Raw genomic sequence first — 12,085 nt, 5'->3', positions numbered from 1 at the left:
GGGGGGGGAGAGTACTGATGGATAAAACAGCTGGTGTCAAGCTCCAGTGACTTTTAGCTCCCTCTGGCATACACAAAGATTGGGAAGTACACTCATGTGTCTCTCAGAAAAAGGGAGATATTGAGAAAGAGAGAGGGCAGACTCGGCATCCAGATGTTTTAGCCTCCAACACTGAATTCTAATCCTCCAGACAGACAGACGGACTTCAGAGGGACAGACAGACGGACAGGGCAACAGTACATACAGTCAAAGCTCTATTCAGCACCTCCCCAGAATAACAACAACGTGACCAATTTGGACCTGGTGAAGTCGTCAGGATTTGGGAACAGAAACATCAGCAGAACATTTATTGTGTGTGTGTGAGTGTGTGTGTGTGTGTGCGTGCGTGTGTGTGTGGTGGAAGACCTTATGAAAACACTGACAGCTTCACCGGGCCCAACCGAACCTGGCTGCCTCCCCTTATTCACCATTTACACCTTCCTCTCGGAGCCCCAGTAGTAATGATCTCGGGTCAGTTTGACCTTCTAGATCATAACGAATAAAATGAATAGGATAATATTTGAATGTGCAGAGGTGACCTGATCCTTGATCAGCCCTCCGACTCAGACGGTTTGTGAATGCAGGCCCATACTCCCTCTCATGGTCCAAGCCTACCTTCTTCCCCAGGGATGTAGTAGAACGTAAACATAAAACACAATTTTTGCACCTTTTCATGTTGTGGAGAGCCTCTATGCACATATTATTATGCCAGATTAGTGTTCAAATTTGCATTACTACCAACTAGTGATTGCGATGGCGTTCAGAATGCCGTTTTTGCCACTACTTCCTCAGCATTTCCTACAACTTGTGTCGGTCTGTTTGACATTTTTAGAGAACAGATGTCAATACCCTGGAGAATGTCCAGGTAGAGCAAAATAGATCAAGGTTTGACACAAGCTCAAGATGTTGTTACATCTGCCATAATCTCACAACACCCCTTCAAGGGTGAGCCAAAAATCCAATACCACATTTTAAGAGTGAGCCTAAATTTAACACCATCCCTTTAAGAGTGAGCGAAAAGTCACATTACTATGCTCGGACATTACATGCATCAACTAATGGTTGCATGCCACGTCATTGACTGTGCCGTCAGCAACGTCTGAGCAGGGGAACATGACCGTTATCTAACACCACCCCTTTAAGAGTGAGTCGCTCTTTTCCAAGATACAATTCAGAGGAAAAAGTGGATATAAACCTCAATACATCTGACCAAGCAGTATAATTGTCAAGTTAGGTGGCATAACAGGATCGGTTTGATCATCCTCTGTTCTCTAAACTCAAAGCAGCCACATCTCCTCCTAATGTGTCCTTTCTTTGTGTTGTTTTTGTTGTCATGAAGGACTTTTTCCCTTTTCATCGTTACTGATAATAGAGAATGTGGCCCTGGGTTAGGAATGAATGAGGGCGGAAAGGCAGTCACATCACATGTCATCAAACATAAACCTGGGATCCGATTCAATCAATCACAGATAAAAGGTAAGCCACGCTGTGGTTTACGCCGTCTCAGACATTGTCATTGGATATTTTGATTTTGTAAAACCACATCTACCCTTAACATACAGCATCAATAGTCTGAATGAAATCTGCAGCCGTGCTGAAAAAAAAAAACTGCATACATTTCAAACTGGTTCATGCTGGTCTATACTGGTCAGTGCTGGTCTGGGTTCTGCTGGCCGACCAGTAGGATCTAACTGGTCTGACCAGCATGGTCTAGCTGGTTATCCTGGCAGACCAGCCTTCGTTGTGTTTCCATTGTGTTTTTGTTGGTAACAGCTAAATCAAAACCAGCATCAAGGGACATTATGCTGACTTACAAAGTGAAGTATAATTCCTATTGGAATCTAACCAGAGAGGATTCCCACAGTCTGCATTCAGAATGACTGCCATGGTTTAGAAGATGAGGGGGCGTTCAAAACCGCGATGCAGTTGTCAAGTCAACACATCCGTCAGTGCAGCTGTGAACCGCATCACAAGAGACATGCCAAATGGGAGATGTATATATATATTTTTAAAAATGATATCATTAATGCAATTTCAATGTTGTTTGAGTTGCTTAGTGAACCACTAAATTAGTTTGAGAGGATTTTACTGCAACACTGCAGCCAAGTTGCTTGACATAGGAGTTTCAAAGAGCTGTCAGTCAAAGCGAGCTCATGAATATAAGCTCCCCGCCCACTCATCCTGTCTTTTCAAACTTCCTGGTACAGTAGTTAGCCATGAGAGAAAAGGTACTTTTCAGAATGACTGTAGGGTGCCATGAACCCTTTTATTTGTCTCTGTAGGGGAAACCTTTTGAGTTCCAATTAGAACCCTCTCGCTAAATTGTAGCTGGTCTCATCAGATAACATGGCACACATTAGCCCTATGCTAACCTCAACAAATGGTACTGATTATGTCCTGGCACAACTTCTTCATCAGCATATGAACGATCTTAGACTTTATATCGACCAACCAATGTCATTTCTTTAAAATAGGTCAACCCTGGCCACTAGAGGGATATTTTAAACCTGCAAATTCAAGGTTTACTGCTGTAACAAAATGTCGTGTGCCAATATTGCACTGATGCATCTTTGATTAGGCTACTAGCTAAAACTAACACCCCACGTTGTTGTTTACGAGTTTCACACACATCCATGTGCTTTCGCGGGGAAACATAAACCTGTTCACTGCCGGTCCTTGATGCTCGATTCAAAACGCATGCGATGAAGTGGATGATTCTAATAATGCGTAGCCTATAAAATGTTGTGGCCCTACATTTACGTGTACACGACCATGTAATATAGCCGATGTAATACGATTTGTATGTGTTTGTGGGCAAGGCTGAAGAAAGAGGTAGCTCCATATTAAATTCATTCATAATCTTCATTTTCAAGCTGTTGGCTGTAGGCGTCCCTTTTCAACACAATAACACGTGGGCACGAGCTCACCAGAACTGAGTACCGGCACCTCAAAATGTTCTACTGCAACCCTTATAAAATATTAGCTCAAAAGTATTGTACAGTTCCTGCACTTAAATATAAACAGTACCGGCACCCAAAATGAGTACCGGCACCTATTTTAGTCCAATTCAAGCACTGCACACTAACACAATACATGTAAATCAACATTTCAAAGGGGGGAAACTCATGTGAGATTCAAACCCTTGCCACAATCTGCAACAATTACGTGGACTAGGCACTTGACACAGAGAGCAATTTGACCAGTCAGTCAAATACATGTGATAATTGCTTTGATGAACATGAACATGCTGTTAGACTTAGTTATGTCAAGGACACTTCCAACTGCTTCGACAATTTTAATTGTCTGACGCACCTGTGCCAGGATATAATCAGTACCACCTGTTGAAGTTTGCATAGGGTTCATTTGTACCATGTTATCTGATGGGACCAGCTACAACTTAGCATTCGGTCACATGCAATTAAATCAACGCTTTTCATTGGCTGATACGCATTTTGTGCGTGTTAACTTTCAATTATTGCTTTTTTTACAGTTGATTTAAGGTGTTATTGTTTTTGAAATGACTTGTTGTTTACCTTACTTTCACTGCACATTGAAATGTATGTGGGGGCAATGTGCTGGCGGGGAAAATTAGCATATTTGGGGGGCATGGTCTAAAATATGTTGTATTTCTGCCAATTGTGAGTGGAAGTATTGTACCAGTTTAAGAGGTTTTATCGTTACGTTGATGAAGGTTGAGGAGGTAGAACTATCGCACAGTGCAGTGTGCTGCTCAATGAGTGCAGACATTGAAAATCGGTGCAATCATCTAGGTGTAATGTGTGGTGTCTAGGAGTCGGAATGGTGGCGAGTAGTGCAGACGAAATGGAGAAAAAGTTGATGAAGCAACAGCTGTGCTGGAAGGCGAACAAATATGGGTGTCAGTCCCGATGGTATGGAACGGGAGGATGAGGGTCAAGGACCTGAAATGGTCTGTAGTGGAAAGACGTAGGAAGAAGAGAGATCATGATACTGAAAGCAGTGGAGCGTTTAGTTAAGAAAGCATAAAGAGCTCCAACGTAGGAAGCAAAAGTAATAATGTGTCGGAGTGGAAACACCACAGGGCCTCATTCACACCCTACCTGACTAACTAATGCCGTAGAGATAAATGTAGGTCAAATTAGCTTGGTTCGTTGGAAATGGTAGACTGTTAATATCGTGTGGTAGACAGGCTCAGCAAGACAAGATTCTGAAAATGGAAAAGCTTTAATGGGAAGAAGATTAAAAGCCATGTCCCTGGTGATTATGCTATATTGAGGGGAGTCATCACTGTGGTCCTGATATCTATGTCCACAGATAATATTAAAGAACATGTGAAGGGGAGGAAGTGTGATTGAGGCCAAAAGGTTGATCAGTAGGAAAGAGGGTCAAAGAAGTGAAGCCTAGCAGTGCTGCTCAGGTTTGAGAAGGTTATGCCTGGGAAAGTACAGAGAGGATTCCTTAGTTTCAATGTCAGAGATGTTGTCCCGTCCCCATTGCAGTGTTTTAAATGTCAAAGAATGGGATATGTAAAGGAAGGAAAAGATGTGTCAAGGGGAACATGATTACGGTGAATGTGGGAGCAATGTGAAGGTTAAGTGTTGTAATTGTGCAGGGGGAGAACACAGGTTTAAGGTTTTTATTTTATCTTTATTTAACTAGGCAAGTCAGTTAAGAACAAATTCTTCTTTTCAATGACAGCCTAGGAACAGTGGGTTAACTGCCTGTTTTGTACCTTGTCAGCTCAGGGATTTGAACCTGCAACCTTCATTACTAGTCCAACGCTCTAACCACTAGGCTACCCTGCCGTTTAAGGTTATTGTGGAGACTGCAAAAGAGACATTGGGGGATAATAAATGTTACTGCTGAACAATCCTACAGGTGGAGTGTTTCAGTATTATATAGGTCAAGTTTAATGGGGTAGGGGGGTTTGGGAGGGGTTTTGGGAGTCGGTGAGGAAGAAGTTAGTAGGGATTTATCTGGTTTTTATTTTCGTGGTTGTACAGAATTGGACAGATCATGATTGATTCCAGCACAGTATGTAACGACATGCCCTTAAACGTTTGTTTGTGCATGACATCATGGAAGAAGATGAAGGTTGAGCGCCTCATTTGTCCGGTCCCAGTTCTACATCTTTGTAAGAGCTTGTGACAATCAAGAGCTGCGCTGTTAAGAGGTTGCTGTGCATTTCCCAGTAACTTAATGGCCGTTTTTCATCAGGAAGTTCATGTTTAATTTTCCTTAACTTACTGTTAGCTTGCTGCAAGCAGTTATTGTACAATTCACAGTAACTTACTGTGGACGACCTCTGTCATGCTCACTGACCTGATGGTGTGACAGGACGGTCAGTTTGCTACCAACCAAGAGGTTGAGGCCAGGTGAGGCTGGTTCCCAAGTGCGCTCACCACAAAGAATGCTGAGTAGTTGTCACCTAATGTTATACACTATCTTGTAATCAGAAAGGTTCAGGGAAGGTATAGTGAGCTACTGGCTGCAAGTAAGTTCCTGTGCACTTTACAATAACTTACTGACATCTGGCTGCCAGTTAGGTTGCCAGTTAAGGTGCCAGTAAGTTACTGGCAGTTACTGTAGTTGTCAGTGAGTTACTAGAAGTTACTGGCTATTATGTTACCGTGAATTTTTAACTGGTTGCCAATTAGGTAACGCAGAATTCAAAGCAACTTCGAGCCAAACTCATTTCCATTAAGTACCTGTGAAATGTAGTCATGCTACGTTTGGTACCGGAGCCCCGAGGCATGTGTCGAAATTGCTAAGCAGCTAACTTCGAAGCAGTGTGCCGATGCGTGCATCCCTTTATCAGTGGTACGTCATCAATGATGTCCGAGGCTTCGTTCGACTCCGTGCTTTTTTCAAACCGTAAGTTTCAAAATGAGAGATCCCACTGATTTCGCCGTGGTTCAGGTGCTTTCTTCGATTCCAAGCTGCTTTCAAACATTGACCTCTACTGGACACTGTAATTACAAATATACGAGTAATGATTTTGTACAAATACTTTAATCTGACCAGTAATTTATCAGGTAGAGTAGGGAACAATTCAGGGACGTGAGGGTATGAGGTCGAATCCTGTTGAAGGCACACTATTTAGAAAATTGTTTTGCGTGAAACCACACTTTCTACACTGGTGTTCAAATCATTTGTTTTATTTGGTATAGTATATGTCTTCAGCATCCTAAATGGTGTCATAGATTCAGATTATGAAAAATAGTAAACTTGAAGCATGATGACAGATGTGAGGCTGGTATTCCAACTGATTATAGGGGTTTTGATGAAAACAGTAGAGAAAGAAAGACTTTATATGATATGATAATCATACGCTGCTATTTATTGCTGACCAGGAGATGCAACATTGTGAACAGATAATGAAGTGTTTTTCAGCACAATTTGGTGAAAGCTTCAAAGCCTTCAGAAAGCCTTGGTTTCTCATCACTACTGAAATGCACAGTAACCTCTTTTTTAACCTTTATTAAACTAGGCAAGTCAGTTAAGAACAAATTCTTATTTTCAATGACATCCTAGGAACAGTGGGTTAACTGCCTGTTCAAGGGCAGAAGGACAGCTCAGGGATTCGATCTTGCAACCTTTCGGTTACTAGTCCAACACTCTAATCGCTAGGCTACCCTGCCGCTACCTCTTAACAGTGCAGCTCTTTAAAACTTCTTAGGGATAGCCCCCTTTCTTTCAATTTCCGCCTAAATGACATACCCAAATCTAACTGCCTGTAGCTCAGGCCCTGAAGCAAGGATATGTATATTCTTGGTACCGTTTGAAAGGAAACACTTTGAAGTTTGTGGAAATGTGAATTGAATGTAGGAGAATATAACACAATAGATCTGGTAGAAGAAATGACAAAGAACAAAACAGGTTTTTTTTCTACCACCATCTTTGAAATGCAAGAGAAAGGTCCCAGTTCCAGCATTCACTCTGGTTGTAATTCCGATGGTGTCCACAAGATGGCAGCAGTGTTTGTGCAGTGTATGTTCAGACGGATAACTTGAAGTATGAGCAAGCTGCAGGACATTTAGTGTGAAGTCACCTAGGTATATATGGGCAAATCGTGAGCAACATTTGCAATCATATTACATTTTTCTGCAAGAAAATGGTCAAATCTGTATACTTGGACTTTTATTTAGCTTTTCCAGTATTAGTTGCCTTATTATACGTTCAACATTTGCAAAACAATCCGTTTTTATAACTTCATAATATTCTTATAATTTTGGTCCAAAAGGAAAAGGCATGCTATCTCAAAAGGGTAGCACCTACATTTTGCAACAGACACAGGGTTTCCAGATACTCCCGTAAAGCCCAGCTCACTAGCTATTTAGTTGGCTTTATTTGACCCTGATTGGTGCTTATTTGACAAAGACACAGTCATTCAAGTGAAGACCGCCCGCATCATCGGCGTGCCATGAAGGCGTTGCTCTCTGACCAAATATGGTGTCCTATAGGATGTACTACACCCCTAACGATATAGTGAAGTCTTGTTACATTCTAGGATCTCTGAGGAATACATACGAACGTGATTTTACACGTTTAGGGTGAGATTTTCACAGATTCCTTTCTTTGCAAATTGAACGAGTGGAAATACAAAATCGATCTTGCAGACTATATGGACCTTTTTAGGATATGAAAAATGATTTTATCTAACAAAACGACACTTCATGTTATCTCTGGGACCCTTTCGATGATACATTCTGAAATCTTGCTCTGATTTAAGTACACATTTCACTTTCAGAGGTGAATTTATCAATCCTATCGCGGTGAAAAAAGTGTTTTGTTGTTAGGAGCTCTCCTCAAACAATAGCATGGCATTTGTTTTCGCAGTAATAGCTACCGTAAATTGGACCATGCAGTTATACTAACAAGAATTTAAGTTTTCAGTCGATATAAGACACTTATATGTACCGACATTTGTTGTTTCTCTGTGGCCAATCTCTGTTATGCCCACAGACCTGGTGGGGTTAGCAGGTCATTCAGGTCATTAACAACCAGTTCAAACCCCCAGTTGGGTATAGTCTCAAGTAACCAACATTCAGCAGCAAACCGTCATCTTACAGCAATAACACCTTCATATCTTATTGGCAGACTCAACAGCCTTGGCTCAAATGACTGCCTCACCTGGTTCACCAACTACTTCTCAGATTGAGTTCAGTGTGTCAAATCGTAGGGCCTGTTGTCCGGACTTCTGGCAGTCTCTATGGGGGTGCCACAGGGTCCAATTCTCAGGCCAACTATTTTCTCTGTATACATCAATGATGTCGCTCTTGCTGCTGGTGATTCTCTGATCCACCTCTACGCAGACGACACCATTCTGTATACCTCTGGCCCTTCTTTGGACACTGTGTTAACAAACCTCCAGATGAGCTTCAATGCCATACAACACTCCTTCCGTGGCCTCCAACTGCTCTTAAATGCAAGTAAAACTAAATGCATGCTCTTCAACAGATCGCTGCCCGCACACGCCCGACCATCTAGCATCACTATTCTGGACGGTTCTGTGGACAACTACAAATACCTACGTGTCTGGTTAGACTGTATACTCTCCTTCCAGACATCAAGCATCTCCAATCCAAAATAAAATCTAGAATTGGCTTCCAATTTCGCAACAAAGCATCCTTCACTCATGCTGCCAAACATACCCTCGTAAAAACGGACTATCCTATCAATCCTTAACTTTGACGATGTCATTTACAAAATAGCCTCCAACACTCTACTCAGCAAATTGGATGTAGTCTATCACAGTGCCATCTGTTTTGACACCAAAGCCTCAAATACTACCCACCACTGTGACCTGTATGCTCTCGTTGAATGGCCCTTGCTTCATATTCGTCGCCAAACCCATCAGGTCATCTATAAGTCTTTGCTAGGTAAAGCCCTGCCTTATCTCAGCTCACTGGTCACCATAGCAGCACCCACCCATAGCACGTGCTCCAGCAGGTACATTTCACTGGTCACCCACAAAGCCAATTCCTCCTTTGGCCACCTTTCCTTCCAGTTCTCTAGCTGCCAGTGGCTGGAACGAATTGCAAAAATCACTGAAGCTGGAGTCTTATATCTCCCTCACTAACTTTAAGCATCAGCTGTCAGAGCAGCTTACCGACCATTGCACCTGTACACAGGCCATCTATAAATAGCCCACCCAACTACCTCATCCTCATATTGTTATAATTTCTTTATGCTCCTTTGCACCCCAGTATCTCCACTTGTACATTCACCTTCTGCTCATCTATCACTCCAGTGTTAATGCTAAATTGTAATTATTTCGCCACTATGGCCTATTTATTGCCTTACCTCCCTAATCTTACTACATTTGCACACACTGTATATAGATTTTTCTATTGTGTTATTGACTGTACATTTGTTTATCCCATGTGTAACTCTGTGTTGTTTGTGTTGCACTGCTTTGCTTTATCTTGACCAGTTTGCAGTTGTAAATGAGAACTTGTTCTCAACTAGCCTACCTAGTTAAATAAAGGTGAAAAAATGATAATAATAATTTGTCAGAAAAACTTGAGTAACTTGTTGTTTACCTTACTTTTACTGCAAGCAGTAGCCTGTAGTGTACCGTAAAATAACAAACTTTTAACAGTGCATTTTATAGCATAAACAGAAAACATGGTGGTTCTTCACAACCATCACAACAGTAGTGAACCCTTCCTGATATGCAGTGTTACACACATCACCCCTGACAAAGAACCCCTGAAGAACCTTTTCTTTGTGTGTATGCTGGTCCAGCTGGCCTCCGAAACCACACCCATCATTATCATATTTCCCAGCATGCTCTATTGCTGTCTTTAGAATTGTTTGTTTCAATATCTACATTTTTGCATAGAAAGTGAGTGAATGGTCCAATTATTGGATATCACTATTTAGTCTGGATTCCAATAGGAATTCTAAATTCCTTTTCAAGCCAGCATAATGGGACTTGATGCTGGTTTTGCGGGTGACCAGCTTACTGTTGGTCATCAGTCTCAAAAACACAGCGAAGTCTGGTCGCCGGCAAAAACCCAACAAAGGAAAGGGAGATACCTAGTCAGTTGTACAACAATGCATTCAACTGAAATGGGTCTTCCGCATTTAACCCAACCCCGCTGAATCAGAGAGGTGCGGGGGACTGCCATAATCGACATCCACGTCTTCGGCGCCCGGGGAACAGTGGGTTAACTGCCTTACTCAGGGGCAGAATGACAGATTTTTACCTTGTCAGATTGGGCTGGTCACTGGCAAAAACACAACGAAGGCTAGTCACCAGAGAAAACCCAACGAAGGCTGGTCACCAGAGGAAATGCAACGAAGGCTGGTCACCAGAGAAAACCCAACGAAGGCTGGTCACCAGAGAAAACCCAACGAAGGCTGGTCACCAGAGAAAACCCAACGAAGGCTGGTCACCAGAGGAAATGCAACGAAGGCTGGTCACCAGAGAAAACCCAACGAAGGCTGGTCACCAGAGAAAATGCAACGAAGGCTGGTCACCAGAGAAAACCCAACGAAGGCTGGTCACCAGAGAAAACCCAACGAAGGCTGGTCACCTGAGAAAACCCAACGAAGGCTGGTCACCAGAGAAAATGCAACGAAGGCTGGTCACCAGAGAAAACCCAACGAAGGCTGATCACCAGAGAAAACCCAATGAAGGCTGGTCACCAGAGAAAACCCAATGAAGGCTGGTCACCAGAGAAAACCCAACGAAGGCTGGTCACCAGAGAAAACGCAACGAAGGCTGGTCACCAGAGGAAATGCAACGAAGACTGGCCTATGCAGATTTTTTTTTCAGCAGGTAGTGCGGTTTCTTCCAATATCTGTAGTTGATTAAATGTGGGCCATAGTCGCCAACAGCACGGGGAGAGGTTGTAGGCTCCCATCCCTCTCCTCAAAATGACACAAACCAACAAACAAAATGAGGGACAAAACATGGGTCATCACAAACAATATAAAAATCTGAAAAGAACACAAAACAAAATAATACAACACTGAATTACTATCACAATTACCAGGTGTTAATACCATTACTGGACTTCCATCCTCTCCAGAAAACAGATTGTGCCTCTGTCTGGAATTTAGAACACCACACCGATGGGGCAGGTTTGGGGTTGGGGAGCACTGGGCTAATGTTGTTGCGGCCGGATTAGCTAGTCAGGCTCTTACATTAATACATAGCCTATAGGAGCCACCCAGTCATGGGCTGGTGCTGTGAACAGGAGGCATGCTGAGTAATACTGCCCGGGTAGTACAGCTATGCGACAGATCTGGGTCATCGTGTTCCTCACAACCTGACCACTCCTCTTTGGCCGAGTGGGTGTGATGAGAGAGAGAGAGTGTGTGTGTGTGTGTGTGTTTTAATGGTTTGTGTGCCTGTTTGAGGGTACAGTCATTTCCAGGATTCTGGATTCACAACATGTACTGTTAATGTGTCAAATGAATGCTGTGTAAATGTATGTGCATGTGTCTACTCTCTAATTACAGTATATTTACGCATTAGCATGAATTACCGTTTTGATATCTTTACACATGGATCTGACTAGCATCACTTTAGGTGTAGGGTACAGTACACACATTATTATTATTCAAAGGTACAGTGCATAGCTGTGTAGGATAACCTCCTGCATTGGTCTTTCTCTAATCAAACTCTCGTGTTCGAGACGTCGACCCTTGTAACAGCCCTCATCAATCCCAGCCCTGCAGCTCTTAGTTGATTAGGAAGAGTGTGTTAGGAAGAGTGGGGGGGAGGGGGGGGGGGTTGATTGGGCTCGATACCCCCCCAACCAGTTGGCCTATCGTGTCCTACAGTAATGACATGTTTTTAAAAAAAAGACTTTCACGAAGCCTTGCTTAGCTCAGCTCACTGAGACCAGGACAGGACCGGGATAGGGACAAAGGCCCTGCTCAGGAGAGGTTGAGGTGGGAAAGAACAACGTGGTAACCATGAGTAAACACTGGTAGCCTTTGGTAACGGCTGGTGACCGTTGGACGGAATCCAGCCATACCAAGCGTAATGACTCATTTGTTGAATTGTAATGTCATGAGTCAGGGCCGGGAGGCTTTCCTTGGTCAGGTC

General features: G+C 42.9%; 1 protein-coding gene across 2 annotated transcripts in view; it reads right to left on the bottom strand.

The window, feature by feature from the left end:
- The window catches only part of kcnc3a (potassium voltage-gated channel subfamily C member 3a), a 101,296-nt gene that overhangs the window by 10,954 nt on the left and 78,257 nt on the right, over positions 1–12,085 (bottom strand). The window lies entirely within an intron of this gene.

Source organism: Oncorhynchus mykiss, chromosome 12, assembly GCF_057628025.1.
Source record: "Oncorhynchus mykiss isolate SJ-2025 chromosome 12, ASM5762802v1, whole genome shotgun sequence".
In the NCBI taxonomy this organism is placed as follows: domain Eukaryota; kingdom Metazoa; phylum Chordata; class Actinopteri; order Salmoniformes; family Salmonidae; genus Oncorhynchus; species Oncorhynchus mykiss.
This window is presented reverse-complemented; position numbering and strand designations above follow the sequence as displayed.